The sequence below is a fragment of the Panthera onca genome, chromosome C1 (assembly GCF_046562875.1).
Source record: "Panthera onca isolate mPanOnc1 chromosome C1, mPanOnc1 haplotype 2, whole genome shotgun sequence".
Lineage (NCBI taxonomy): Eukaryota > Metazoa > Chordata > Mammalia > Carnivora > Felidae > Panthera > Panthera onca.
The window spans coordinates 15,494,990-15,522,700 of record NC_138346.1 but is presented as its reverse complement, the minus strand read 5'-3'; the positions used below and the strand labels follow the sequence as shown (position 1 = coordinate 15,522,700).

At 42.5% G+C, this 27,711-nt stretch overlaps 2 protein-coding genes across 4 annotated transcripts in view; both read left to right on the top strand.

The window, feature by feature from the left end:
- Window positions 1-27,711, top strand: part of MOGAT1 (monoacylglycerol O-acyltransferase 1) — a 290,439-nt gene that overhangs the window by 141,105 nt on the left and 121,623 nt on the right. The gene's annotated exons all lie outside the window — the stretch shown is intronic.
- ACSL3 (acyl-CoA synthetase long chain family member 3) overlaps window positions 6,001-27,711 on the top strand; it is a 73,824-nt gene continuing 52,113 nt past the window's right edge. For 2 of the 3 annotated variants that reach the window (XM_060623830.2, XM_081796339.1), the window contains exons 1-2: window positions 6,001-6,116; window positions 25,197-25,254. The gene's annotated coding sequence lies outside the window, so the exon portion shown is untranslated. The remainder of the gene's footprint in view (window positions 6,117-25,196; window positions 25,255-27,711) is intronic. The other variant, XM_060623829.2, reaches the window with a different exon arrangement.

Below are 27,711 nucleotides of genomic sequence, written 5' to 3'. Positions count from 1 at the left end.
TAATTAGAGCATTGAATCCCAGCTTGGCTTCCAAACATTTTATAATGATATAAAGAAACTATAGCAGGTCCAGAAAGAAGAAGCAGAAAGGATGAAAGCATGAAGTTCAGTAAGGAACTGTGAAGAAAATTAAGACCGATGGTTCCCAAGAAGAGAAAGGACACATAACCTCACAATTATATGAAAGCTCTTTGTCAGAAAAATGTAGAACAGTTGCCCTCTATTGTCACAAACTTCTAAATCAAAGGGAGAAATGAACAGGAGCACTTTCGTTGACCCTAGGAAAACTTGAACAACATCAGGTTAAAGGCATGTATTTCAGGGGAACCTGAGTGGCTCAGTCAGTTAAGTGTCCAACTCTTGATCTCAGATCGGGTCATGATCTCACAGTGAGTTCAAGCCCCACGTTGGGCTCTGTGCTGATGGCATGGAGCCTTTTTGAGATTCTGTCTTTCCTTCTCTCTGTCCTTCACCTGCTTGTTCTCTCTCTCTCTGTCTCAAAATAAATAAATAAACCAATAAAATAAAATAAAATAAAATAAAATAAAATAAAATAAAGGCACGTATTTCAGTGCTCAACATATTATGGTTTCCATCAACTGCCCCATCTTTATCAAGGGTGGGGGGGCAGACTGTAGGTTGCTTACCCAATAACTTCCCTTACCCAATAACTTACCCAATAACTTCCCTTCATGGTTAGTAACAGAAGCATGATTTCATTTAGGATGGTAATGTGTGCTTCTGGGAGATTTCACATCCCAGTCTATTCTGGTCAATGGCATGTAGGGTGAGATGTGTGGGAAAAACAATTTCATAATTCTTTTAATTGCCTAAAGAGACTTACTGGGAGTTGCATGCCTTTTACAATCTTCTTTTCTTTCTTCCTGATGCCTGGAAGGTAGATGTGATGGCTGGAGCTCTGGCAGCTATTTTATGACCTTGAGTAGGGAAGTCACACATGAAAAAGCCACACATGAGGAATAATAGCAGAAAGAGAGAATCATCTTGGGTCCCTGATGATTACATGGAGTTTCCATACTCCTTTTAGGTGGAATTAAAGTCCTTGTATGCTTCAGCCACTATTATTTTGCATTCTCAGTTACATGCAGTCAAACTTAATTCTAACTGCTATGTCTCAGTTATCTCTTTTTAATCAAACATATCAAGTCTCTATTCCAGAATATCTTTAAAAAATACTAGAAAACCAACTATTTTGGAGAGTTTACTATAACTTCCTGAATTCAGAGTTCTTTCTGTCTATATTCAAATGAATTGAAAAATTATAAAGTTTAATGAAGATATTATAAGACTCTATATATGTAGAGACTCCCACATAGAGCAGCAAACAAGCCCAACAGTGGATTTAAAGAGACTTTAAGACACAGACAAATGTGTAGCTAATAAATGTTCACTGCCTTAGGGGCACCTGGGTGGCTCAGTCGGGTTAAGTGTCACTTCAACTCAGGTTATGATCTTGCAGTCAGTGAGTTCGAGCCCCACATTGGGCTTGCTGCTGTCAGCCTGTCAGCACAGAGTCCACTTCGGATCTTCTGTCCCCCTCGCTCTGCTCCTCCCCCACTTGTGGTCTCTCCAAAATGAATAAATGTTTAAAAAAAATGTTCACTTCCTTGATTGGAAATTATCCTTAATCAAAATGAACTTGGTATGAGAAAGTATGTGTTGTTACTTTCAAAAGCTAATTAGGGGTGTCTGGGTGGCTCAGTTAGTTAAGCGTCTGACTCTTGATTTTGGCTCAGGTCATGATCTCATGGTTCATGAGACTGAGCCCTTCATCGGGCTCTGTGCTGACAGAGCAGTGCCTGCTTGGGATTCTCTCTCTCCCTTTTTCCCTGCCCCTCCCCTGCTCATGCTCTCTTTCTCTCTCTCTCAAAATAAACAAATATATATATATATATATATATAAAGATAATTAACATTAGCTTATTTTTATGGAATTCTGATGGGTAGGGCTGGGAATAGATTCATACTGATAAGAGTGTTTATGCAATCTAGTGTCATTGAGGACACTGACATTAAGAATCTCAATCCCTAGAGGTCTTTATATAGAGTGGGTAGGAGGGTATCCCACTGTGATATCTTACGTCATGATCACCACGCACTTTCCTCCTGAATCTGATGCCTATGTTACAAAGGGCTTTCTAGAAAGACAAGACCACAGGATTTGGACACACAGGACCTCTTCGAATTCTCCTGATTCTTTCCTTGAAATTCAGTAACTGGAAAATTCCTTGAAATACATTCCATTTTTTCCCCCCAACAAAAAGATAAATGGTAGACACAATTGTTTGCCCACTTGTAGCAGATGTGTTGATGCCCTGCACATATCTTATCACTCATATGTCCAGTATATGCTGATGGCACCTGTGAATCTCCACCTCAGGGCTTTCTCCCTACCAGTGTGTAGGGCAATTATTTGCCTTTACTGGGGCTGCTACGAAATCTTTGTATGGATTTGCCAATCCTGCCCACTGAGTCTTGGCTCACAGAGTGTCTGATTTGCCATCATGGAATCTTGCGTAACATTTGTCTGCTACTAAGGGACCCATTTTATGGCAGAGGAGCAATGATGGGCATGTGACTACGGGATCCACGGGTCCTATCATACTACTTCCTCCCCGGTAAGTACTGCCCGATAAAACTCTTTTTTAAAAAAGTAAGCAGAGGGACGCCCGGGCGGCTCAGTCGGTTAAGCATCTGACTTCGGCTCAGGTCACCATCTCGCGGTTACTGAGTTCGAGCTCTGTGTCTGGCTCTGTGCTGACTGCTCAGAGTCTGGGGCCTGCTTCGGCATCTGTGTCTCCCTTTCTCTCTGCCCCTCTCCCGCTTGTGCTCTGTCTCTCAAAAAATAAATAAATGTTAACAAAAATTTTTAAAACTAAATAAAATTTTAAAAATTAAAAAAAACCTCCTTCAAAGAAAGAAAGAAAGAAAAAGGTAAGCAGAATGGGAGGGGGGGGGGGGGCTTAACCTCATGGCCCTGAGATCAAGTGCTGCTTGGTCTACCAAAGGAGCCAACTGGGCATGCCCTGCCTGATAAAACTCTTAAAGGTCCCTTAAAGGACAGTGCTAAAGAGCCAGCTTGAGGATGATTCCTCTTTTGAGGTGGGCCCTGTCCTTCACAGTGCCCTTCTTATGATTTGAAATGGAGGTCAAATGATGCTGTGTCCAGTTGCTAGACTGTCCTTTCCCAGCCCTGGTAGGTGATCTGTGAGGGGGCTCAGTTTATCAGAGCATTTCACTTGCTAGCAAAATCACGAAGGGAAAGAACAGAAACACTGAGCTTGGCAGAACGCAGAGAAAGAAGAAGCTAGGCTCTCGATAACACCAATTGAGCCTTTGAAGCAACCCCGGAAGTGCTTTCCTCCGGCCATTTTAAGCGAGCTAATAGATGGTTTTATTGGTTGAGCACTTTGTGTCAGAGAGAAGTACTTTCAGGTGATATCTGTGGCAGATACTGCAGGCCTTCCCACATTTATTCGTTCCCTGTCTGCTTCCACGTTGACGGTGCCTGCCTCCCATTAGGGAGGCCGGGAGGGCCAACGCTTCCCGGCCTCCCCTGGCCTCCCTTGCGGCTAGGCTATGAACATGTGACCTAATTCCAGCCAATGGGAGTTGAGGAGCGGTCTGTCGCGAGCCTTCTGACGAAGGGTTTCCACCTTAATAAGAAATGGCCTTAGGGAACATGCCTCTAGGTTTGGGCCAGTTGCTGTTGTGTTTTCAAGTGACACTTGACACTGTGGCTGCCATCTGTGATGAAGCCGATATGCTGAGACTGACAGTGAAACGTGGTAGAAGCTCTGATCCTCAGTGACAGGGCAGAGTCTCTGGACTCGTCTCGGACTTGCCCTGCCTCTGGAGTAATCTTTATGTGACGCAAATAAAGGTCATCGTTTTTTGTTGATTGTTCTGATCCTTGGAGCCAGAACCATCATAACTCAAACCTATAGTATCCCGTGCTACCTCAGCTCCTCCCACCCCTTCTCAATCCCCAGAAATGAAAGAACAAAAAAGGCTTCTGTTACACTTTTGAACATGAGCGGGCCCTGGTTTTACATTATAATGATTATGGAAAATGTTAGCAGTAGTTAGCCAGGCGGTCACAGACTATTTCTGCGACCCTTCAAATAAAACAGATCATTAAGTGTTCTTGAGAATTACAAAGACATCTCCCTGAATTCCCCTGTAATTTGGAAAAATAACAAAGCTATAAAAGGTACTGTTGGATGCTTTCATTTAGTTGGCCGTTATAGTTTTTGAATTGAATTTTTCTAAAAGGAAAACGAAGGCAAATCCTGTAACTCTCAAAAGCTCTAGATAAAAATAAAAATATACTGAAAACTTTTTTTTAAATAACTATTTTTAAGTTTATTTTGAGAGAGACAGAGAGAGTAAGAGCAGGGGAGGGAGGGAGAGACAGAGAGAGAGCCTGAGGTGGGGCTCGAACCCATGAAACTATCAGATCGTGACCCGAGCTGAAGTCAGACGCTTAACCGACCGAGCCACCCAGGCGTCCCCAGAGTCCATCCTTTGATAGCATTTCTATAGACTAGCAGCAACTGAACATATTTCCTAGTGGAAGAACAGGTTGCCTGAGTCAGGTAGCCATTCCTTTAGGTAGCTAAATTGGCCTGGGGCCCAAGGTGAGAGAGCTTTCTTTGCTGTGTGCATCAACGCTCCACCGAGTTCAAGTTCAGACGGCTTCGCTGATTTTAGAGAGTCTCTTGGGAAGTGCGCCCTTGCTTTTAGCCTCCGGCTGGCTCAGAAACGTCACCTTTCACCTACTTAAAGAAAAGTTTTGCATAGCGGGGAGATTTACTATTCAAGTAGCTATTTCTAGCGCCTTCACTAAAAATAAAAAAATAAAAAAAAATAAAACCCTCCAAATCAGTTTTATTTCCTGTGGTATCACATCTGACTTATTGTTATAACTTTGTTCCCAGACCAATTAAATATTTTGGTGGGTTAAAAAAAAAAAAAAAAAGGCCCAGCCCTCCTACTAGTGGGTAACGAAAGGCATCTTTTTTTTCAGAGCACTGTAGTTTTTGTGTTAGTCATTTGTGTTTTGGTTTGCATTTGTTTGCTTGTGGGGAGGCAGTGTACCTGCACTCCTGTCCTTTTTGCTTTGTAGTGTTTAAAATGAGATATAACGACAAACTCTTTAAAATACAGAAACACTTCTGGATGCAGAAGAAGCATGTCTAAAAACAATAACGTGGAATAAACTTTATCCCTTGAAAACAATCAAATCTTGATGGGCTATTTACTGGGTTCAGTGGGGCCAAAACAAGAGAAATAATAAAGGAGCCTCTCTCGCTTCCGATTATTTCCGAAAATCATTTTATTTTACAAAATTGGACAAAAAAGTGTGCAAGAAGAAAAGGATAGTGATGCGCTTAAGCATGAAAAGGATACGCGTATTATCGCATGATCGATGTTAAGATTTAAACACCACAGCAGCAACAGTGCATTTCCAGTTCTTTTTTTGGGGAGGGGCGGGCTTTTCCCCCCGAGGGGACGGCCCTACTGCAGACCCCGCTGGACCCGCCTGTCCTCCGCCCACGTCTCGGCCGCAGAGCCCGCCTCCCCTCCCCCCGCCGCTGCGGTCCGATCCCTCCCGCCGACCGGGTCCCCGCCCCGCGCCGGTGGCGGCTGAGTCCCGTCCGCGGCGGCTCCGCCGAATGACCCGTAGTAACCCCGTCCCGCCCCGGGCCGACCGCGCCGCGCTCCCCGGCCGGAATTCGATAGGCCCAGCCCCGCACGCGCCACCGCCCGCGGGCCAATGGGCGGCGGCCTCTCTGCATATGCAACGAGCGCCGGCCGGGGGTGCGCGTCCCGGGCGGTTCGGCTCAACAGACGCTGGTCTGCCGGCGCCTGCGAGCGACGCTGCGTGTGTCGCCGCGGCCGGGGCTGGGACGAGGCGGTGGCGGTGGCGGCGGCGGCGGCTGCGGCCGGGGTAGCAGAAGGTCGTCCTCTCGCAGTGCGGGCGCGGCGGCTGCGCCGGGGTCCCCAGGAGGCGGCACGGGGCGTGAATTCTCTGGGGCGCAGCCAGGCCTGCGCGGGCCCGAGGCTGGAAGAACGAGGGCTCCTGCGTCGCGGTGAGTGCGGCGCCCGTTGTGGGAGCGGCGGGGGCCGGTCGGCGGCGCGGCCTCGGCGTGCGGCCGGGCTGGGCCCTACAGCCTCCTGGGCTTGGGGGTGGGACGCGAGCGGCCCGGGGGGCCCCGGGTGCCCGACGAGGCCGCGGAGCCGGGCCCCGGGGGTGGGCGCGCAGGCGGCCGCGGGGTCGCGTGGCGGCCCGCGGCGTAGTGGGGGAGGCAGCCGGGCAGGGTGGGAGGCGCCGCCGTGGGGTCCGGGAAGCGGGTGACGTGGGGCCTGGGCCGAAGGGCTCACGTGAGCTGGGGGAACCGCAGCGCGGGCGTCCGCGCAGTCCGGGGGAGGAAGGATGATGCCCTGGGTCCTTCCCGGCTCTGTAGGGGGCGGGCGGCTTGGCGGGCAGTGGGGGGTGGGGGGGAGGTGCTGGCATCTTCCTTTGGGTGGGCCTTGACGCGGTCCCTGCGAGGATATAGCCCTGCGATTGCGGGAAACCCTGCTGGAGGGACGCGCGGGGGTGTCTGTTGCTGCCGGCTGGGGGCAGAAATTGGGTGGGTGAGCGGGGTCGACCTTGGCATTTGTTCTGGGCCCCTGGCTGGTGGGGCCACGGTTGGCCGATGGTTGGGGTTGAGAGTTGCAGGTTTACTTTTCCGTAAGTGCGTTTTAATTACACATCCAGTAATAGAATGTGTAACGCCGAGGTGGTGCTCGTTATCAGCAGTCCTGCGGGGGAGTAGTTATCGGGCCCGCTCCATAGGTGAGCCACCTGAGACGCAGCGACATTTAACTGGTTCCCCCGGTCTGGATTTAGAAAATGTGCTCTAAGCTATTGTATGTATGGCCCCTCCAACATGGAAAGGGTAGAACAACGTCTTTAAAATTATATGACAGCTAGAGAGGGAATAGGCCTTGCGAAAGCGATTACGGCTGAATACAGTGACAAATAGTTGACATTTATTGAGACTTTATTACATGCCGGGCCCTGTACAAAGTGCGTTATACGTGATATCTTCACACAGTTAGCAGCCCTCTGTTGTGGTGCTCATTCCCATTTTACAGCTAGAGAAACCGCAGTTTGGACACATAACTTGCCCCAGATCACAGCAAGTAAGAGAAGCTGGGATTCAGACTAGGCTGTCGTCTAAAACTCCAGAGCTCTTGAATCTAACCACTATATTATGCTGCCTCTCTTTGGTGGCTGGCTGAATTGTTGCCACGGTGGATTTTTTTGGGGGGGGGGGGGCGGGCCCTGGAGAGCTGTAGTTTGAAGACCTTCTTTCATGACCATTGCAACCTTGTTTGTTTCTCCAGATTAGTCCTGGGAGGTGAAGGTTGTCGCTGAGTTGGCTCCTGAAGCGAATTAGAAGGTTATTACAGGGAAGAGGTGTGGTGACGTGGTAGTCCGTTGCACAGACTTCATCCTTTTGTTTTCTGGCATCTTCTTGCACAGTTCTGACCCTTAGGGATGACTAAGACTTCTGCAGTCACTGTGGCTTGTTCTTTAGGCTTTTCGTGCTGTCTCTTCTTTTATGAGCAGGGTCCAGGTGACAGGTCACCTGGTGTCTTTGGGTCTCAGTTACTGGATTTATTAAGATGTTCGGTTGGGCTTCAAAGCTGAAATATTTTTTGAGTCTAAAATGTCCTTGAAGGGAGGAAGGAAGGAAGGAAGGAAAAGGGGATGGAGAAACGAAGGCTGGATAAATTATGAGCGGAAAATCATGCCCACTGGTTTGGGGGGTCAGATTTTAGAGCCTCAGGATCCTTCTCATTGCTTATGTGCTTCCCTGCTTAAATGACTACTTCTATTCCTCATTCAATTAATTGCTCAGCTACAGCCTTTTAACTCCTGTTATATTTTAGGCACCATGTAAGTGCTGGAAATACAGCAATGAACAGAATTGAGGTGATCCTTGCCCTCATGGAGGAAACGTATGAAGCAAATCATCCTACAGATAAATACATAATTACAGGTTATGAGAAGTGCAATGAAGGAAAAGTAGTGTGGATGAAGAGTGTAATGAGGATTGTGATTGAGATGGAAATGAGGCAGTTTTTTGAACTGATGGGGTGAGATTTCACAGTCTTGCGTTCTGAGTCTGTGATCGAAAGTACATAATGCGAGAGTTTGAGAACTTTTGAACGATGACATTCTTTTCATTTCACGGTGTTGGTTCCTACCCAGCGTACTCTAGCTCACGTTGCAAGATAGAAAAATGAGATGGGGAACTTTTTGCAGCGTTCTGCCTCCGGGCCTAAATGTTCCTGTAACACTTAAAATTTCCCCTCCTAACATGAACGTTGGGAACCAAGGATCTTTAGGTGAGCTTTGGACTTGATGGGATTTGGATGTTGTCGGGAACGCCAGGCCAAAAAAGGTGACAGGGTTTTCTCACTTTAGATGAGCCAGCATCATAATGATCGAAGGTAACCAGAGTAGTTTACAGTTAAAATTCTCACCTCTTAGGAGACAAAATAATAATGTAGTTTGGGAAATGCAAGCTGTTAAGTATATGAATATTTCAGTTGAATGTGTATTAAGCCAATGCAAATAATGCATTGCAGTACGCTTACTCAATGCATAAAAAGATGAATTTGATAAAGGCCCTGTTTTCAAGGAGATTTAAATTTAATGAATACTAATACTCAGATTTAAGTCCCCCTGTCTCCCTTCAAAGTACTATCACGTTAGCCCGTTTGATCCTCTGAAGAGCCTCATATCATGAGCAGAAATACTGAGAAAAAGGAAATTTGGAGGTAGAATTGCCAGACATGGTGATTAATAGTTTACAGGTTGAGAGAAGGAGATGTCCAGCGATTACTAGTTTTACTGTTTTGGAGCCATCAGTGTGGAGGTGGTGGGTGAACCCTCTGGCCTGGGTGAGATTGCCTGTGAAGAGACTAGAATACGACCTGGGGGAGGCCTGGGATAGAGCTGGGTAGAGGAGGCACCGCAGATGGGAGGAGTGGCCTGGGAAGTGCGGGCATAGTCAGAAGCAGTGTGCCTGCAGGGGTGGGGGCTCCAATGAGAGGGGAATTGAGTATTGTTTAAATTTAAAAGCCGATGGGAAGGTAGGTGTTCCTTGGAAGGGAGAGGTTGAATACAGATGAGAAAAGTGCTAGCTTCTTTGTGCAAAGTTCCTGAGAACATGGGAGGGGGTGGGATCCAAGTGAGGCCAGCCCCTTAGCTGGGAGGAGGGACACCCCTTCTGTAGTAGCCCAAGGAAGGCCTGGAATTGATTTGTTGCGAATCAGTACCTTCTAGTGGAGCCCTGGCAATTTCCAAAAAATTGCCAAGAATTGTTAAGTTAAAAATCAGCCCATCTTTAGCTGACTGATAGGGTCTTTACAAAACCTCACTATAGAAGCATCATGTGAAATTGATTTAATACATGGTTTAGTTTTGATTTTATCCACTTTAATAGGGAAAATCCTTTCATCTGACTTGTGATTAGTTCTCTTCTGAAAAAGGAGAAAAGGAGAAGATATAAACATTAAATCTTGTGGTATCTTCTCGTACATGCTATTTTTAGTTTCATAAGAAAGTTTTTAGACTACTTTTGTTTCCTTGACATTTTAAATGCCTTAGTTCTTTTAATTTCAAAGTTTAGCTTCTGTTTTTACTGGAGTATACTTCCATACTTCTAATGTTTCCCACTTTGAGGCATAAAGAATTGGTAGATAATGGGGCACCTAGGTGGCTCAGTCAGTTAAGTGTCCGACTTCGGCTCAGGTCATGATCGCATGGTTCATGAGTTCGAGCTCCGCGTCTGGCTCTCTGCTGACACCTTAGAGCTTGGAACCTGCTTGGGATTTTGTGTCTCCCTCTCTCTCTGCTCTTACCCTGCTCTCACTCTGTCTCTCTCTCAAAAATAATAAATAAACATTAAAAAAATTAAAAAAAAAAGAACTGGTAGATGATTCAGTGGTTCCAACTGATCTGCTAATTCTTAAATAGAACTGAAGACACCTAAATAATCTTTTGGATAAACCACCTCCAAATACAGGTTTCTACTTGTTTCTGAAGGTATTTGTTATAAGAGAATATAGTGGAATCGATGTATTCATTCACGTGCGTATTTAGTGCCTATCTTGCGACACACTGGGAATTTGAAAATGGTTGCTGGTCTCTGTTCTCAAAGAGGTCCTCATGGTTCACGAAAAGAATGAGGCGTATGGACATTATATGGTGTAGGCGAAGAAGGTGTAAGCGCAGATGTATTGCAGTATGGTGCTGTACAGATGGAGCAGAGGAGGGGAAGGGGGAATCTTCACAGTGGAGGTGATAGCCTGGTTTTCTGAGATGAGTTGGGCTGGCAGGTGAACAAGGGAGCCAGGGAATAGTGTTTTAACTTGAATTTAGTCCAGGTGTGTATGTTTGCAAATATGTACACACTGGAGATGTTATAATGATACCAAAGACTATTAGAAAAATAAAACGCTTACCCTGCTACTCTAACATTGACTGCGCGGGAGGTGAAAAAGCTGTCCATCTTCCTGTCCTGTCGTGGTCAGCTTTGTTATCCCCTACTTGATTTAGAAAGTAACCGCAATTATATTTTTCTGGTACAAATCCTGGTTTTTCTTCTAAACTAACCGTCTTTGGAAGAAGGCTAATAGCCGACACCTTTACAATAATACTCCCTCTGGTCAGATGCTCTTTCTGTTTTCTTCTCAATTTTTTTTTTTTTTTTTTAAATCCTTTTTATTTCACAGATGAGGAAATTGAGGCCCAGGGGATGTAAAGTGACTTGCTTAAGGTGTGCTGGATCTCCTGTCAGGCAGTTTGGTTCCAGAGTCTGTGTTATTAGCCCAGGCACTGGGCCTCCTCTCTGGGGCTCTTCCCTCTGAAGACACCATTATATCAGGAAAGGAGCCGTGATGACATTCAGGACAATATTTATTTTGATTACACATAGTTTTACTGCCCTCCCCCAGCCCCCACAGCCCTGTTTTTACAGGGAGAGCATAAATAAAGAAAAACGAACTGAATTGAGAGAATTTGATTAGAATTTTCTTCTTGTACTCGAATGTGAATACTTAAGGATATATCCTCCTCTTCAGGAATCATTATCATTGCCCTTTTGGAATTTTTTGGATCAGGAATATAATGCAGTTTGGAATGCCATCATCTAATATCATGTTCCTTTTTTTATTTTCTTTCTGTTAAAAAAATAGAAGTGCTCTCTGTATGTCTGAAAAGTATTTTATAATGTTTAATCCAAAGAAAGAGACCTGTTTCCCTCCCTCAAGTCCTCCAGTTAACCACTGACATGAACTTGGTGATCTGAATTTTATTATTTGTCTGCATTTCTGTACAGTTTTACTGTCCCCCAACGGTGTATAGTATTACGTGTTTTTAAACTTCAGATAGATAGTATTGTATGTATTTTGCAACATACGTTTTTTCACTCCTTATCACTTAATCATTGTGGTTTCTTCCGTTGCATTTCATCAGAGTAGGTATGTACATATCTGTGTAGTTCATTTCTTTTCACGGTGATATGCTCTGACATTTCAGGGCTAGACCACATTTTATTTCCCCTTTGCTCTGTTGCTAGACCTTTCGGTTGTTTCCTTTCTTTCCTTCGTTTGTCCTTCCAAATATTAGCATAAGTGTTCCTGACCGTCATCCCTTGTGTCCTTCCATTGTTGACACTGTAGTCATCCTTGCTCTCCTTTTTCTTTGCTCTGTATATTTTTCCTAGCTCCGCTTTCCTCCAGTCTTGTCATTGTTTGACTTAAGGTTCTGTCTTAGTTGTAGTGCAAAACCACAGTGGATGCTTTTCCTTTAAAGTTCTTTTTAGTAACTTTTAATCAACCTTGTTTGACTTTCTTCGCTTTTCTTTTTTTGTTCCTACCATATTATACCTAATATTTCATTTTAAGTTTCATAAATGACTGTAGGGATAATTCATATGTGCCCTTCCCCTTGGGAAATTTTTGTGAATCTACTTTTGATTTGTCCAGTTCTGCATTTTAGTGCTTGTTTAAATACTTTTTCTCTAAAATGTGCTCGTTTCCATTGTAATTTGGTGAGTCGGAAGATGGACTTGGAGTTAAGATGGCTTGGATTTGAGTCCCGGCTCTACTTCTTATTAGCTCTATGACCTTGGGCAGCTTGTTTAACCTCTCTGTGACTCCATTGCTTCTTCTGTGAAATAGGGATCATAATAGAATCTACCTGTAGATTGTTATAAGGATTTATATGAGGTAAGTGTCTGTACACAGTCAGCACTTAATAAATGTTAACTATTTTAACTGTATTTAGAGTATGCAATATATTCTAAGTTATCCATTTTTTAAAAAATGTTTTTAATTATTTTTGAGACCGAGGGAGACAGAGCATGAGCAGGGGAGGGGCAGAGAGAGAGAGAGAGAGAGAGAGAGAGGGAGACACAGAATCTGAAGCAGGCTCCAGGTTCTAAGCTGTCAGCACAGAGCCCGATGCGGGGCTCGAACTCATGGACTGTGAGATCATGACCTGAGCTGAAGTCGGCCGCCCAACCGAGTGAGCCACCCAGGCGCCCCTATCCACTTTTTATTATTGCCTTCTCTTCTGAAGCAGCATTATTATCTTTGCATATACAAATATACTTCAAAGAAACGTCTAATGTATTGTAACCTTTAGTTAGGGGAGACTGAGAAGAGATATTGTAAATAGGAGAAAATTGAGAGGGACATTACCTAGTTTATTTTAACACTAGTAATTTAGGATTTATCTTGTGCTTTCATTTTCTAGAAATGTATTTAAAGCACATTGAAATAGGTTGACATAGTGTACTTCTCATTCAAGTAACTTAACAAGAGTCCCCTCTTGTTTTAAATACCTTTTGTGATATGACCTTGATAATGATTTAGGTGGCATTCCTAAATACATTAATTATCCTATATCATCAACTCTGCTGTGGAGTGGAGAAGGAATCATTGCCAAGCATGTGTATAAAACTTGCTATGTAAATTTGAGGTGGTTCCTTAACCTTTCTAAGCCTTTCATTTCAGTTTCTCTAACATAAATATTTTAATGAACATAAATATTTTAATTCTCCCTCACGGAGTTATTGTGAGCATTAAGGGAGACAACAGATGGTAGTTCAGGGCACACACTTGACCTCCTGTGTTAGTTGCTTGCCTTCTTCTCTGTCTTCTCTTTTTCTCCAGTTTTTTCTTCTTCTTCCACCTTCCTTTCTCTGCTTTTGAATTGATATACAAAAGTCTGCATATATTTAATGTATACAGTTGGAGTTTCTACATACATACACCTATGTAACCGTCACCCCAATCAAGGTAATTAATATATTTATCACTTCCAAAAATTTCCTTGTGCCTCTTTGTCTTTTGTTTTGTTTTGTTTTTCTGTGTCCTTCAGGAGTAGTTTTTTGGTAAGCAATAACGAGATATTATGACTCCAGTGTGTGAGAGAATCCATCATATAATAAAAGTGTACGTCATTTAAAGAGGAGTAGGAACTTTTTCTTAAAGACAAGAATGTTCAAGCTGTAGGAAGATACGCACGAGATGTGGTTAATGTTGAGTGAGCCATGCAGAGGTCAGAATGGTTGTGTTTGGCCAGGGCGTCCAGGGAAAGGTCAGCTGAGCAAAAGGAGACATAAGTTGGATTTGAAGAAAGAGTTGAGTTTGAGTTTGGTGCACAGATGGGACGTCCAAGGCAGTTGGGGAAGAGCAGGGCTGGCAGATAGAAAGGGAACTAGGAAAGCTGTGTGGATAAATCACAGCCCAGGGGGAAGCACAAAACAGAGGGTGGAAAAACAAAACAATTAAGAGCTTGTGAAACTTTATTCATTGATTCTTTCAATTGAGAAAATAATTGCTGAATGAATGGAAGGTTCTAGGAGTAGGAGGGAGACTGCGCAACCAGCAAATGAGGAGGATCATGTGGGCTCTGAGTTGTTGCAGGAAGAGCATTGGGGGTCTGGCCCAAGATGTTTCTAACCCTGTCACCATGGCTGCTGATGTGCACTGGCCATATCGTGCCTGGCGGTGTGGTGTTTTCCACACCAGTTAGCCTTTCTGGAGTTCAGTTTCCTTGTTTGTAATCCTTTCTTGCTCAGTAGTGTTATGATCTTCTCCATCAGCGTTCTTTTTCTTCACCTTCCTTTCCTCTTCTTCCTCTTGTCTCAGGATTTTTGTTATCTGTGCCCTGTTTCTTTCTTTGGTTTCTTTGAGATTTTATTAGTTTGCTTTGTGCATTTCTGTGTGTTCATTTTATGTGTTTACTACTCGGAATTCGCTGGGGTATTTGCATGGGTTTTATTAGATAGTAACTATGCTGATTGCTGAAATAGATAGCTCTTAACCTTTGAATATTATTTCAGTTCTAAATTGATTTTGTGGAAATGTAATAGAGTTCATTTTTCTTCATTGATGTTTCTTCTGATGTTCTGTAAAATATTCAGTATCATTTTGGCCAGCATTATAAAAAGTTCTTCAACCATATAGGTTTCTTACTCTGGACCTTGTAGTAATCCTCATTCTGGACCTTGACTTTTTTTTTTTTTTTTTTTTTTTTTTTTTTTTTTTTACTGTAACAGTGAAACAACCAGGACCCTGAATTCCCATTCAGGACCATTGATCTCTGGACTTGAAACCTCCTGTTGAGTTTTTAAAAAAAAAAAAAAAAATTTTTTTTTTAATGTTTATTTTTGAGAGAGAGAGAGCGTGAGCAGGGGAAGGGCAGAGAGAGGGAGACACAAAATCCAAAGCAGGCTCCGGGGCTGAGCTATCAGCAGAGCCCTATGTGGGGCTTGAACCCATGAACCACAAGATCATGACCCGAGCCGAAGTCAGACACTTAACCTAACTGACTAAGCCACCCAGGCACCCCTGAGTTTTTTCTAAGATGAAGCATGGAGTTAATTTTAGTTCATAGACGACCAGAATAAACCACAATTAATCTTAGAACTGTATTTGACATAATTTTAATGTAAACAGAATTAACATTAATTGAAATTATACCACATGGACCATAATACGTGTGTCATTTTTTTACATATCCATAGTGAATATTTTCCTAAGTCATTTTCCTTTTGAATTGTAACTCCTGGTGTTGCTGACATGCTAGAGTTTAAGAATTTGTCTTCATCATTTACCCTGAAACTAAGACTCTCTTTGTAGACTGTATGCTTTTTTAGACAGCATAGCACTCTCTTTAGAAATTCATAGTGTTTGGTTTGTGTGTCATTTACTGAGGCATAAAAGGAATTCCTGTTTTATCTAGTAGCATCTTGAGGTGGGAGCATTGTGAGAGGTGGCAGCTGGCTAGGAGCTTGGTGTGAGGTCAGGGAGGGAGCTCATGGGACCCCAGGTGTAAGGAAGGAGATTGGCCTGGGAGAAAAGGGTGACGAAAGGCTTGAGCTTTGGGACCACACTGTTACTTGAATCCCCAAATCTAGTTTTGTCTCATTTTTATGAGCGCAGCAAACTCCTTAACCTCTGAGCTTCGGTTTCTTTCGGATAAGGATGAGTCTTTCTTGTCGGGTCCTTGTGTTCCAGGTGTGTCTGCAACCCATCGCTAGGGTGCAGGAAGAAAAGGTTAGAAACTTTACTTCTTTTTAAGAATTTCTATGTTTTATGCATGATTTGTAGTATTTACGGTATGCTAGGACAGTAGTACATACACCCAGCATTAAAGGTACACGTGTTTGGAATACCAGTAGCTTTTACCAAAAGGGGCTTGTTGTGATCCTTCAAGTTTAGAGACTGAACTCTTAGACTGAAGCTAGGTCGGGGCTTGGAGGCTTATTAGTTTGAGGTGGCTTCAGAGATGAATCGAGTTTGGGAAGAGTTTCAGGAGCTTCGGTTAATGGGCTCTGGGAAGTGAATTGAAGGGTATTGGGTTTCGGGAGCATGTCTCTGCAAGTTCATTTGAAAAGTGGTGCACATGGTAAAACTGGCATGTGTAATGATTTGAGTTAGTTTCTGAAGTCTTAAAACTGTATCTTTTTACACCATATCGTGTTAGAAGACTACATGGTAGAAGTTTGGATGGATCTAACCCAGAAACACGAGTCAGTATTAAGGAATTGCTCTTGATGCGTTGATAGTTTACCCAGGTAACTGAGAGCTGACTGCACGGATGTTTGAGTTAATAGTGTTTGTTTGTATTGTATGATTTCAGTGGACAGGCAGGTTCACTGTAGGTGATTAATTATAGCTTTGTATTTCTTGTTACTGATTGATTTCACATTGGCTTCATGAAATAATAAATGCATTTGTTATCTTGCCAGGTAAGTCTGGAACGTGATGTGTTTCTTTGGGGCTCCTTAGGGGACAGTAGCTGTGTTTAATGTATCCCTGCGCTAGAAAGAAAGCTCTGTGAGGACAGGTATATTTTTGTGTTTTATCTACTGATGCACACCCAGTGCCCAGCATATAGAAGTAACTCATATTTTGTTGCATGAATTAGTAATTAGGCACAGTAAAGGATGTGAGATAGGGTCTATTAAATTGAGTTGAGAGACTTGAACATAACACCAGAAAAATTTTGGAAGGCCAACAACCTGACCCAAAATGACCAGTATATGCTTATTAGTGGGAGCTCAGGAATTCTGAAAGAGCGGACTTAACTGTTGATAAAATATGCATTTGAATAGCTAGCTGGTTGAGTAATATGTACGGATTATAATTTAGAAATTTCCTGATAAGGAAGATGAGAAAGTGTGATAGATTGTCTCAGGCCAGGCCAAGTACTTGAGCCTTAATATTATATCTACTTGTTGCCTTCTCTGTAGCCTTTGACACTCCTGACAGTGTCCTTATTGACCTTCATTGTCTGCCCTTGGTTTGTAGAACTGTGTTCTTATTTTTTTTTAAATTTATTGTTTAATTTACATCCAGTTAGTTAGCATACAGTGCAACAAATGATTTCAGGAGATTTCTTAATGCCCCTTACCCATTTAGCCCATCCCCCCTCCCACAGCCCCTCCAGCAATCCTGTTTGTTCTTTATATTTAAGAGTCTCTTCTGTTTTGTCCCCCTTCCTGCTTTTTATATTCTTTTTGCTTCCCTTCCCTTATGTTCATCTGTTTAGTATCTTAAATTCCTCATGTGAGTGAAGTCATATGATATTTGTCTTTCTCTCACTTGACTAATTTCCCTTAGCATAATGCCCTCCAGTTCTATCCATGTAGTTGCAAATGGCAAGATTTCATTATTTTTGATTGCCGAGTAATACTCCAGTGTGTGTGTGTGTGTGTGTGTGTGTGTGTGTGTGTACACATCACATCTTCTTTATCCATTCATCTGGACATTTGGGCTCTTTCCATACTTTGGCTATTGTCAATAGCGTTGCTATAAGCATTGGGGTGCATGTGCCTCTTCGAAACAGCACACCCGTATCCCCCTAGTAGTGCAATTGCTGGGTTGTGGGGTAGTTCTATTTTTAGTTTTTTGAGGAACCTCCATACTGGTTTCCAGAGTGGCTGCACCGGTTTGCATTCCCACCAGTAGTGCAAAACTGTTCCCCTTTCGCCACATCCTCCTCAACATCTGTAGTTGCCTGAGTTGTTAATTTTTAGCCATTCTCATAGGTGTGAGGTGGTATCTCATTGTGGTTTTGATTTGTATTTCCCTGATGATGCATGATATAGAGCATTTTTCATGTGTCTGTTCGCCATCTGAATGTCTTTGGAGAAGTGTCTATTTGTGTCTTTTGCCCATTTCTTCACTGGGTTATTAAGTGTCTGGGTGTTGAAATTGATAAGTTCTTTATAGATTTTAGATACTAACCTTTTATGTGATATGTCATTTACAGTTATCTTCTCCCATTCCATCGGTTGCCTTTTAGTTTTGCTGATTGTTTCCTTCGCTGTGCAGAAGCTTTTTATTTTGAGGAGGTCCCGGTAGTTCATTTTTGCTGGCTTCCCTTGCTTCCGGAGATGTGTTGAGTAAGAAGTTGCTGTGGCCGAGGTCACAGAGGTTGTTGCCTGCTTTCTCCTCGAGGATTTTGATGGCTTCTTGTCTTATGTTTAGGTCTTTCATCCATTTTGAGTTTATTTTTGTGTATGTTGTAAGAAAGTGGTCCGGGTTCATTTTTCTGCATGTCGCTGTCCAGTTTTCCCAGCACCACTTGCTGAAGAGTCTGTCTTATTCTATTGGATATTCTTTCCTGCTTTGTCAAAGATTGGTTGGCTATATGTTTGTGGGTCCATTTCTGGGTTCTCTATTCTGTTCCATTGATCTGAGTGTCTGTTCTTATGCCAGTACCATAGTGTCTTGATGATTACAGCTTTGTAATAGGTCTTGAAGTCTGAGATTGTGATGCCTCCAGCTTCGGTTTTCTTTTTCAAGATCGCTTTGGCTATTCGGGGTCTTTTCTGGTTCCATACAAATTTTAGGATTGTTTGTTCTAGCTCTGTGAAGAATGCTGGTGTTATTTTGGTAGGGATTGCTTTTTTTTTTTTTTTTTTTTTTTTTTTTAACCTTTCTAACTGGCTTTTGTGGCGTCTGTCCTTATAGGTGAATATACTATTTTTGAGGGATTTCATGGTTTGGACTCTAATGTGGGTAGGGTCAGTGATGACTCTAAAATCCACATGTACACCTACAGCTCTGTTGGGAGCCCCAGTCCTATATTTCTGACAAAAATCTTGAATATCTCTCCTGGTCATTCCCACACACTTCGTATCCAGCCCTGTCCTCGTGCAGTCTCCCATGTGGCTGCTTTTCCTCTCATTTCCTCATGTCTAGTACAAGTCACCCAACGTTCTAGAAGTGTTGATGCTAATCTTCCACGATTAATCTTCACATCCCCCATATCCTATTGGCTTTACTTGAGAAAAATCTCTACAGTTAATCCTTCTTCTGTAACTATTGCCCTAAACTTTGGACCTCTTTGTCCTTCACTTGGGCTATTCCAGTAACTTCATACCTGGAATCCTTTATGGTTTCTTTTCTGTGATAGCCCAAGGAATCATGATAAAACAAATTGGATCAACCAACTGCTTTGCTTAAAAAACCCACCTCATTCTATCTGCTACCTGTTTCTATATTTCATTTTCGCTTCTAGCTTCCCTCATTTTCTGTGTTGCATCTGTCAAGCCACTTGGGATTACTCATTCTGTATTTGTTCATGCCTCTCTGTGTTAGACAGGAAGGGAGGGGGGATGAGTCAGCACAGAGGGGTCAGTGTAGCTGTCTGTGGGACCGAGGAGGACCTCACAGAGAGGCTTCAACTCAATCTTGAAGGACAAGTTTACTTTGGCAGGCTTTTTAGCGTCTCTTAATTCTCGCAAATTCTCTTAATTCGACTCCAGTTTTAAGTTCTGGAGAGAATATTCTCGGATCAACACGTCCATGTGTTTGATACGGGCCTCCTAGCTCATAGGCTGCTGGGTCCCTGTGAATGTCACGTTTGCTGTGGTTCTCTGGGGTACACACAGGAGCGGAGCAGTGTCACACAGTTCGGACAGAAGCAGTGTTTCTCTTCGCAAAAGTTGCAGGCCAGGCACTGGGCTGTGCAGGCTGCCTTGCTAGCACGGGAGAGGATTCCGTAATCAGAAAAAAGACTTAGAAACAAATCCTTTTTGGGACGTGGCAACTGTGGAGGAGAGGGATTGCCTGGCTGATTGTTTGCTTCTCGGATCTGCCCCTCGGCTTTCTAGGACTTAAATCCAGCCATTGGCTCAGTTCTGAGTTTTCTTTAATGCTGCTTAATTTATTGAATAATCTTTTAACCACTGCTCTGAAATACTGCCGTTGTCAAATATCAAAATCCAGTGACTGTTTCTGGTTTTAAAATTCTGTGCCAGAATAGTTAGCGTTCCTTTTGACGTCTAACAGGGCAAGTATGTACCAAGTATTCTTGTTCTCACGTTTTATTAGCAAATCTTAAAAGGTTTTCTTCTAAGATACACTTTGGAACTAGTATCAAGTAATCATACAAAACAAACAAGTAACAGAGTCCTACCAGGACTTTGATTGGGATTGCATTTGGTTTATAGGTTAGTTTTGGCAGAATTATAATGATCTTTGCTACCCAGGAACTGACTGGTCTGTTTTTGAATTTAGTGTCCATCAGTAGCATTTTATACATGTGTGCATGCATGCACTCATATGTTTAAGTAAGGTGTTGTGTGCATGAGGTATTTGAAAGTTGCTTTATTGTTGTGGCTAAGATCTTTTCTCTTTTCATGATCTTCTTTTTTTAAGTAAACTCTACCCCCAACCTGGGGCTCGAACTCATGACTCCAAGATCAAGTGTTGCATGCCATACCGACTGAGCCAGCAGGTGCTTCCCTCATTCCATTTTCTAACTGGTTACTAGAGGTATATAGAAAAACCACAGACTTTTATTATTTACCTAGCGTCCAGATATCTGGGTGAATTCTGTCTGGATAGTTTTCGAATGATTCTTCTGGATTTTCTTGTCAGACCGGCAATGATCTACAAACAGTGAAGGTTCTGTTCTCCTTTTCCAGTACTCCTGCTCCTCATTTCTTTTCTTCACCGTTGCACTGGCTAAGCTGCAGTGCTGGGCTCAGAGAAAGGCAGTGAGAGCTACAAATATGAGCCACATACATGACTTTAAATTTCCGGTAGACATAGTAAATAGAGTAAAAAGAAGCAAGTAATTTTAATATGTTTTATCTAATCAGTGTATAGTCGTGCCCCCTGAGCTGAGTTTCGCTGTCCGTGGTTGTACTTACCCGTAGTCAACCATGGGATGCTCCTGCCCCTGACCTGTCCTCGGAGGGCAGTGGGAGCTGGAGGCTGCCTCTCTTCCACACCTCTCTTCATCCGATCCCTTAGGCATTTGATCGTCTCGCATCATCACAAGAAGGGGGAGTGCAGTATAGTGAGATGTTTTGAGAAAGATTGCATTCACATAGCTTTTGAAAATTAAGTTTTTAAATCTTAATTCCAATATGGTCAACGTAACTTTCATTACAGCATGTTGTTGTAATTGTTCTATTTTATTCGTTGTTGTTGTTAAAGAAGACAGTTCAACCATTCGAGTTGAAGACCTAATTCGTTTTATTAAATGATTCACAAATCAGGCAGCATCCCCCCTAGCAAGGAGCGGGGAGCGCCAGGGAGTTGTACCTAATGGAAGATTTGTTTTTAACGTGACTGACATGATCGCACTTTTACCTCCTACTTAAACTGCTAATGGAGGGGCACTGGGTGGCTCTCAGGTCATGATCTCACTGTTTGTGAGATTGTGAGATCGAGCCCTGTGTTGGGGCTCCATGCTAACAGCGCAGAGCCTGCTTGGGATTCTCTCTCACTAGTCTCTCTGCCCCTCATCGCTCTGTGTCTGGAAAAATAAATACATAAACTTAAGTAAAAATAAAAATAAGCTGCTAGTCTAGAGGATGATAACAGAATTCTGCTGTGTAATACAAAAGTATGTTTGGTCTTTGTCCCCACTGCTGGTACCCGGCTCCTAAGACCCTTAAAGTTTCCCTGAATGATAGGAATCCTTTTGTTATTCATAAACACTCCCTTTGATCACACCTGAGTTTATGCTAATGAATGACTTAGGGCGTGGGGGGGGGGGTCTCTAGATAGCCTCAGGATGGGGCTGATCACCCCAGAGACCCAGTGATTAGAGGGTTTAAACCTATAGACCCACACGTTGACCTCTGAGGAGGAGTGAGGGGCCGGAGATAAAAACTCTTGAACAATGAAATCGGTTACGCTTCCGGGTTCACCGGGTGGGTGAACAGCCGGTGCTGGGAAGGTGGGGCACCTGGAGAGGGTTTGGAAGTTTCCTGTGTCTCTCCCTCCCCCTATACCTTACTACATGTATCTCTTCCATTTAGCTGCTCCTGAGCTGTTATTCTTTATGATAAACCACTAAACATAAGTAATGGGTGTTCCTGAGTTCTGTGAGCCATTCTAGCAAATTATTGAACCTGAAGAGGGCATTGTGGGAATCCCTGATTTATAACCAGCTGGTGACTCATGACTAGCAAGTGGGGAATACTTTTGTGAGACTAAGCCCTTAACCTGTGGGATGTAGCTCTTGTAAAATAGTACAAAACCGTCGGTCAATTCTAGCTTTAATAAAATTGTCTTTGAAACTACTATCAAGGGGCACCTGGGGGGCTCAGTGGGTTAAGCATCCAACTTCAGCTCAGGTCATGATCTCACGGTTTGTGGGTTCGAGCCCCGCGTCAGGCTCTGTGCTGACAGCTAGAGCCTGGAGTCTGCTTCGATTTCTGTGTCTCCTTCTCTCTCTGCCTCTCTCCAGCTTGCACTTTTGTCTCTGTCTCTCTCTCAAAAATGAATAACACATTAAAGAAAAAAAAAAACTATCAAAATAGTATATGCACATGGTGGAGGACTTTTTAAAGTAATTTCTTAGCAGAGTTTGTTTGCAGAATAAGTTTCTTAAGTCTTTGCCTGTCTGGAAATTTCTTTATTCTAAATGCAGCTAATGAGGAATTTAGCTAGGAGTACAGTTCTAGATTTAAAATTCATTTCCCTCAAAACTTTGAAGGCATCCTTGACAGCATTTAAGGCCCGTCTCATAATCCCAGGCTGCTCCCTCTTCTCCAAACCCTTAATTTAATCACATCTACAAAGATGCTTTTCCTAAATAAGGTAACATTTACAGGTTCCAGGGATTAGGGGCTGATACCTGTGGGGTCATTTATCAGCCTGCTTTTGTAGGTACTTAGGAGTTCCTGAATACCTCTGCGCTTCTGTAGATGCTGTTACTACAGCCTGTCGTGTCCTCTCTCGTCTCTTTTGCCAAAGATAATGTGGATCAACTATGTTCTTAGCCAGCCTTCCTTGACCTTTTCCCCCTCCTGGACAGAGGATTGCATTTGTCTGTTCTCTTAATACAGCCCGTGGACTTACCCAGCAGTTTTGGCCACGTCAGGCCTGTTTGTCGTTTCTGTCTCTGCCACAGGAGTGGGAACTTTCTGAGTACCGTGGGCACATTTCCAGAATGGGAAGCATTAGGTATGGAGCCGAGTAGGCATTCACTAAATATTTGTCGAGGAGATTCAACATTTATTAAGGGCCAATTAAATACTGTGACCTGTCACGTTGGACCATTTAATTAACAAAACAAAATAGGGTAAAGTAAGTGCACATGTGCCAGGATTTCTCCAGGGCAAATTTTTTTAGAAGGGATTTGCTAGGTCATAGGAACTTACATCTTCAGCTTTGTCTGGGTGCTGCCAAGTTGCTCTCCGAAGTGGCTGCACTTCCCCCAACAAAGCCAAGAGAAGCTTGTTTCCTATATCCTTGCCAAGGCTTGTGATGTGTTTTTTTAATTAAAAAAATTCAATAGGGGGAAATGATAATGTTTTTATTTGTGTTTCTTTGATAACTAGTGGGGCTGACTATTTCATATTTGATGGACATTGAGGTTTTTTTTCATGGATATTAATAGCCTGTTTTTTCTGCTGAGTTGTCCTGTATTTATAGAAATCCAAATATTGTGGATATGAATTGTTTATATGTTGTTGTCCTTATTTACATATGGATAAACTGGCACAAGAAATAGCAGGTAGATTTATAAGATTCCCCCCCAACCCCCGAAGGATAGATGGGTGAATAAATGAATGATTTGTCTAAAGTCATAGCTAATGAGGAACAGAGTGGGGATTTTGGACCCAGGGATATCTGGTTTTAAGACCTATTCCTTTTTTTAGTATCTCTGGCTGCCTTACAGGGAATGAGGAAATTAATAAACCGTTAGTTAGCTCTTACAGGCTCTGTGAGTTTAGGCTGATGTTAAAATATTTCTTTAATGACTATGATGACTGCAAATCTATTTGCTTCACAAGCAATTGAGCAAATCACTGAAATAATGGATAAAAGTGTTGTATACACAGTGAAATACTGTTTATAGGTTTATTTTTGCAGAGAGATAGAGAGACAGAGCGTGAGCAGGGGAGGGGCAGAGAGAGAGGGAGACACAGAATCTGAAGCAGGCTCCAGGCTCTGAGCTGTCAGCACGGAGCGGACGCGGGGCTCGAACTCAGAACTGTGAGATCATGACCTGAGCTGAAGTCGGATGCTAAAACGACGGAGCCACCCAGGCGCCCCGAGACTTTTTTTTTTTTTGAGCAGTTTCAGATTTACTGCAAAATTGAGCAGAGGGTTCAGAGATTTTCCTGTAAACCCCCAGCCCTCACGTATGCACAGCCTTCCCCATTATGAGCAATCCCACACCAGCATAGTACATTTATTGTAGTCAGTGAACCTAGACTGATAAATCGTTGTCAAAGACCTTATTTTACACTGGGGCTCTCCCTTGGTGTTGTACATTGCATGATGTTTTGACAAATATGTAATGATACGTGTCTATCTGCTGTTACAGCATACAGAGTGGTTCCACCACCGTAAAAATCCTCAGTGCTCGGCCTCTTCATGCCGCCTTCCTTTCGGCAACCTTTTAGTGTCCCAGTAGCTTTTCCTTTCCCAGAATGTCATAAATTTGGAATCCTACAGTATGTAGGTAGCTTTTTGAGATTGACGTCGTTCACTTAGTAATATGCATTTAAATTTCCTCTGTGGCTTTTCATGGCTTGATAGCTTATTTCTTTTTAGTGCTGAGTAATATTCCATTGTCTGGATGGACCACAGTTTATCCATTCACCTACTGAAGGACATCTTGCTTACTTCCAGGTTTGGCAATTATGAATAAGGCTGCTATAAATGTTCGTATTTGTTTTTTGTCTTTTGTTTTTCTTTGACACATAAGCTTTCAACTCATGTGGGTAAATATCAAGGAGGCTCAGTTGCTGGATCATATTGTAAAGAATATGTTTAGTTTTGTAAGAAACTGCCAAACTTGTCTTCCAGAGTGGCCGTTCATTTCGCATTCCCACCAGCAGTGAACGAGTTCCTCTTGCACCGTATTGCCAACATTTGGTGATGTTAGTATTTGGGATTTTGGCCGTTATGATAGGTGTGTGGTAAGAAACCATATGCTTTTTTCAGTGATAAAATGTCATTTGCTAGTGTGATAGATGGTGTTTTCAGAAAAAACCCACAAATCTTTCTGTGGGTTTTTGGAAGTAAAAATATTTCTAGGAAAAGGCTGGTATTTGGCTCCGATTAACTAGACCGCAAGTAGTAATGTTTGTCTATGTGTGTTTTGACAGATCTTGAAGGAAAGGCACATACCTTGAAGGCACTAACACGTCCTACCGTTGTCAACTGGTAAAATGTTAATTTTTTAATTATAAAATATTTCTCTTAGGCATAAAATGTATTAAGTTAAAATCAAGTGTGTATAAACGGTCTAAGAGAAAAATGTTTATTAATTCTTCCCATTTTGTGATTGTAGAATAATGAAAATTAGAAGGTAGCTTTCCTACTAATTTTAAGTCAGTACAAACCCATTGGAATATTAAGCCATGTTATTCACCGATATTACTGATTTTCCTTTTCTCAGTTTAATTTCATTTAAGTATCTGTGTGAATTTGAACTCAGTAGCCTCTTTATTTTGTGAAGTTTAGCACTGATTAGAGTGGTATTATTTCAATATGTGGTAGTCATTTTTTTTATTATTTTTAAATTTTTTAATATTTGCTTTTGAGGGACATAGAGCGTGCAAATGGGGTAGGGGCAGAGGGGGACAGGGAATCTGAAGCAAAATCACAAACCATGAGATCATGACCTGAGCCGAAGTTGGACGCTTAACCAACTGAGCCTCCAGCCAGGTGCCCCATGACGGTCATTTTAAATTTGTGTTAGTGTTATTTTAAATTTCTAAGTGGATATTTTAACAGAAGTTGTAGGTGCTAGGCCAGGAAAACGGCTGTGGGCTTTTTGTTCACCTGCAGTTAAGTTCTGCACGTCACTTATAGTTGTGATGGGATAGAATGTAGAATGTTTTATTTTTTTCCTTACTGTGGCTTCTGAAGTGAATTAGGTTTTTGAAATTTTGGGGCAAGAATTTGGGGATCCAGTGAACTGAAAATTTTCATCGTAAAAGTAAAATTGGATAGAACTGTTAAAAGGAATAGTCTGTGTTGATAAAATGCTTTGAGAATATAAAAGCAATAAGCATTTTTATCAGTTAGAATCATGCTGGTTGATATTTATTTATCTTGTTTCAGAAGATCATTTCAGAGTCTTTGCTCCTTCCCCCCAAAATCTTTGTCTATATCGGCCAAACTTACTGATTTTTATGTTATCTACTGATTTTAAAAAGAATCCAAACAGGGCACCTGGGCGGCTCAGTCGGTAAAGCGTCCGACTTCAGCTCAGGTCATGATACCACAGCTCGTGAGTTCGAGCCCCACGTCGGGCTCTGTGCTGACAGCTCAGAGCCTGAGCCTGCTTTGCATTCTATGTCTCTCTGTCTCTCTGATCTTCCCCTGCTCGCACTCTGTCTGAAAAATAAATAAACGTTAACAATTTTAAAAAAGAATTCAAACAAATAGTATGTCTGTTATTAAAAGCTAAACAGTATAGGAGTGTGTAAGTAGCAGATAAGTTTGCTGTTCCCGTGGTTCTTTTGCAAGGGTGTTATCCCTTACCAATTTGGAGTGTGTCCTTCTAGACCTTTCATGTGCATATCCAAGATTAGCATCTTTTAATGAAGCAGGTGTGATGGAAAAAGGAATATTCCATGCCCATTGATGTGCCTTCACTTTATTTTAGACCTTTCTTTGCCTACAGTTTCTTGAGTGGTGTACTTGGCCGCATGAGGAGTGCTTTGAACTAAGTAAATGTCAGAACACGGTAGGAATCTCTGCAGATTCCTTTTAGTGATTAGTGGGTTTTGGAAACTCCAAACTTTGAATTTCTAGCTAAGAATGGGTCAACAGAATTCAGATTTACAATGAAATTGAAATCGCACATATAATTCACTGTGTATTAAGCGATGGGTATTAAATAGTAAGGCATTTATATAAATGACTACAGTTAGTATTGCCTTTATAGAGGCTCAGCTGGATGGGGTCAATCGGGAAGTGGTTTTAGAGTTTAAGTATCTATTTGGGGGATAGGAAAAAAGTGCTGTGGCAAAGGGACAAAAGTAATTTTGTCTCTCATAATGTTGCCTAGACTTGATCAGGTACCCAAAAAGGGAAAGGACATTTGCCGTTGTGTACAGGTTAAGTATATTGTGAAGTAAAAGGAACGTCCCAGACGGTTTTGGGGAACCCAGTGTCTTGAATTCTAAAACTTAGAACTCCTCCATGTCACATTGGCAACTGCACATATTCAGAAGGCCTGTGACTTCAGAAATGGTGTAAAAATTGAACTGATTCACATGCAGAGATGTCCAGAGTATAGTTGTTAGATTACAGTGTTTTATTTATACTCCTTAAAAAATCTGGAAGAGCAGTTTGATTACAGAGTTTTATCTTAATGCTGTTTATTGGTTAGGGACACCTGGGTGGCTCACTCGGTTGAGCATCAGACTTTGGCTCCGGTCATGATGTCATGATCTCGAGGCTTGTTAGTTCGAGCCCCTCATCAGGCTCTGTGCTGACAGCTTGGAGCCTGGAGCCTGCTTCGGAGTCTGTGTCTCCCTCCCTCTCTGCCCCTCCCCCACTTGTGCTCAGTGTCTGTCTGTCTCTCAAAAATAAACATTAAAACATTTTTTTAAATTTAAAGATAAAAAGGACATGTAGAATTTGAAAGAGAACATTAACATAGAATTG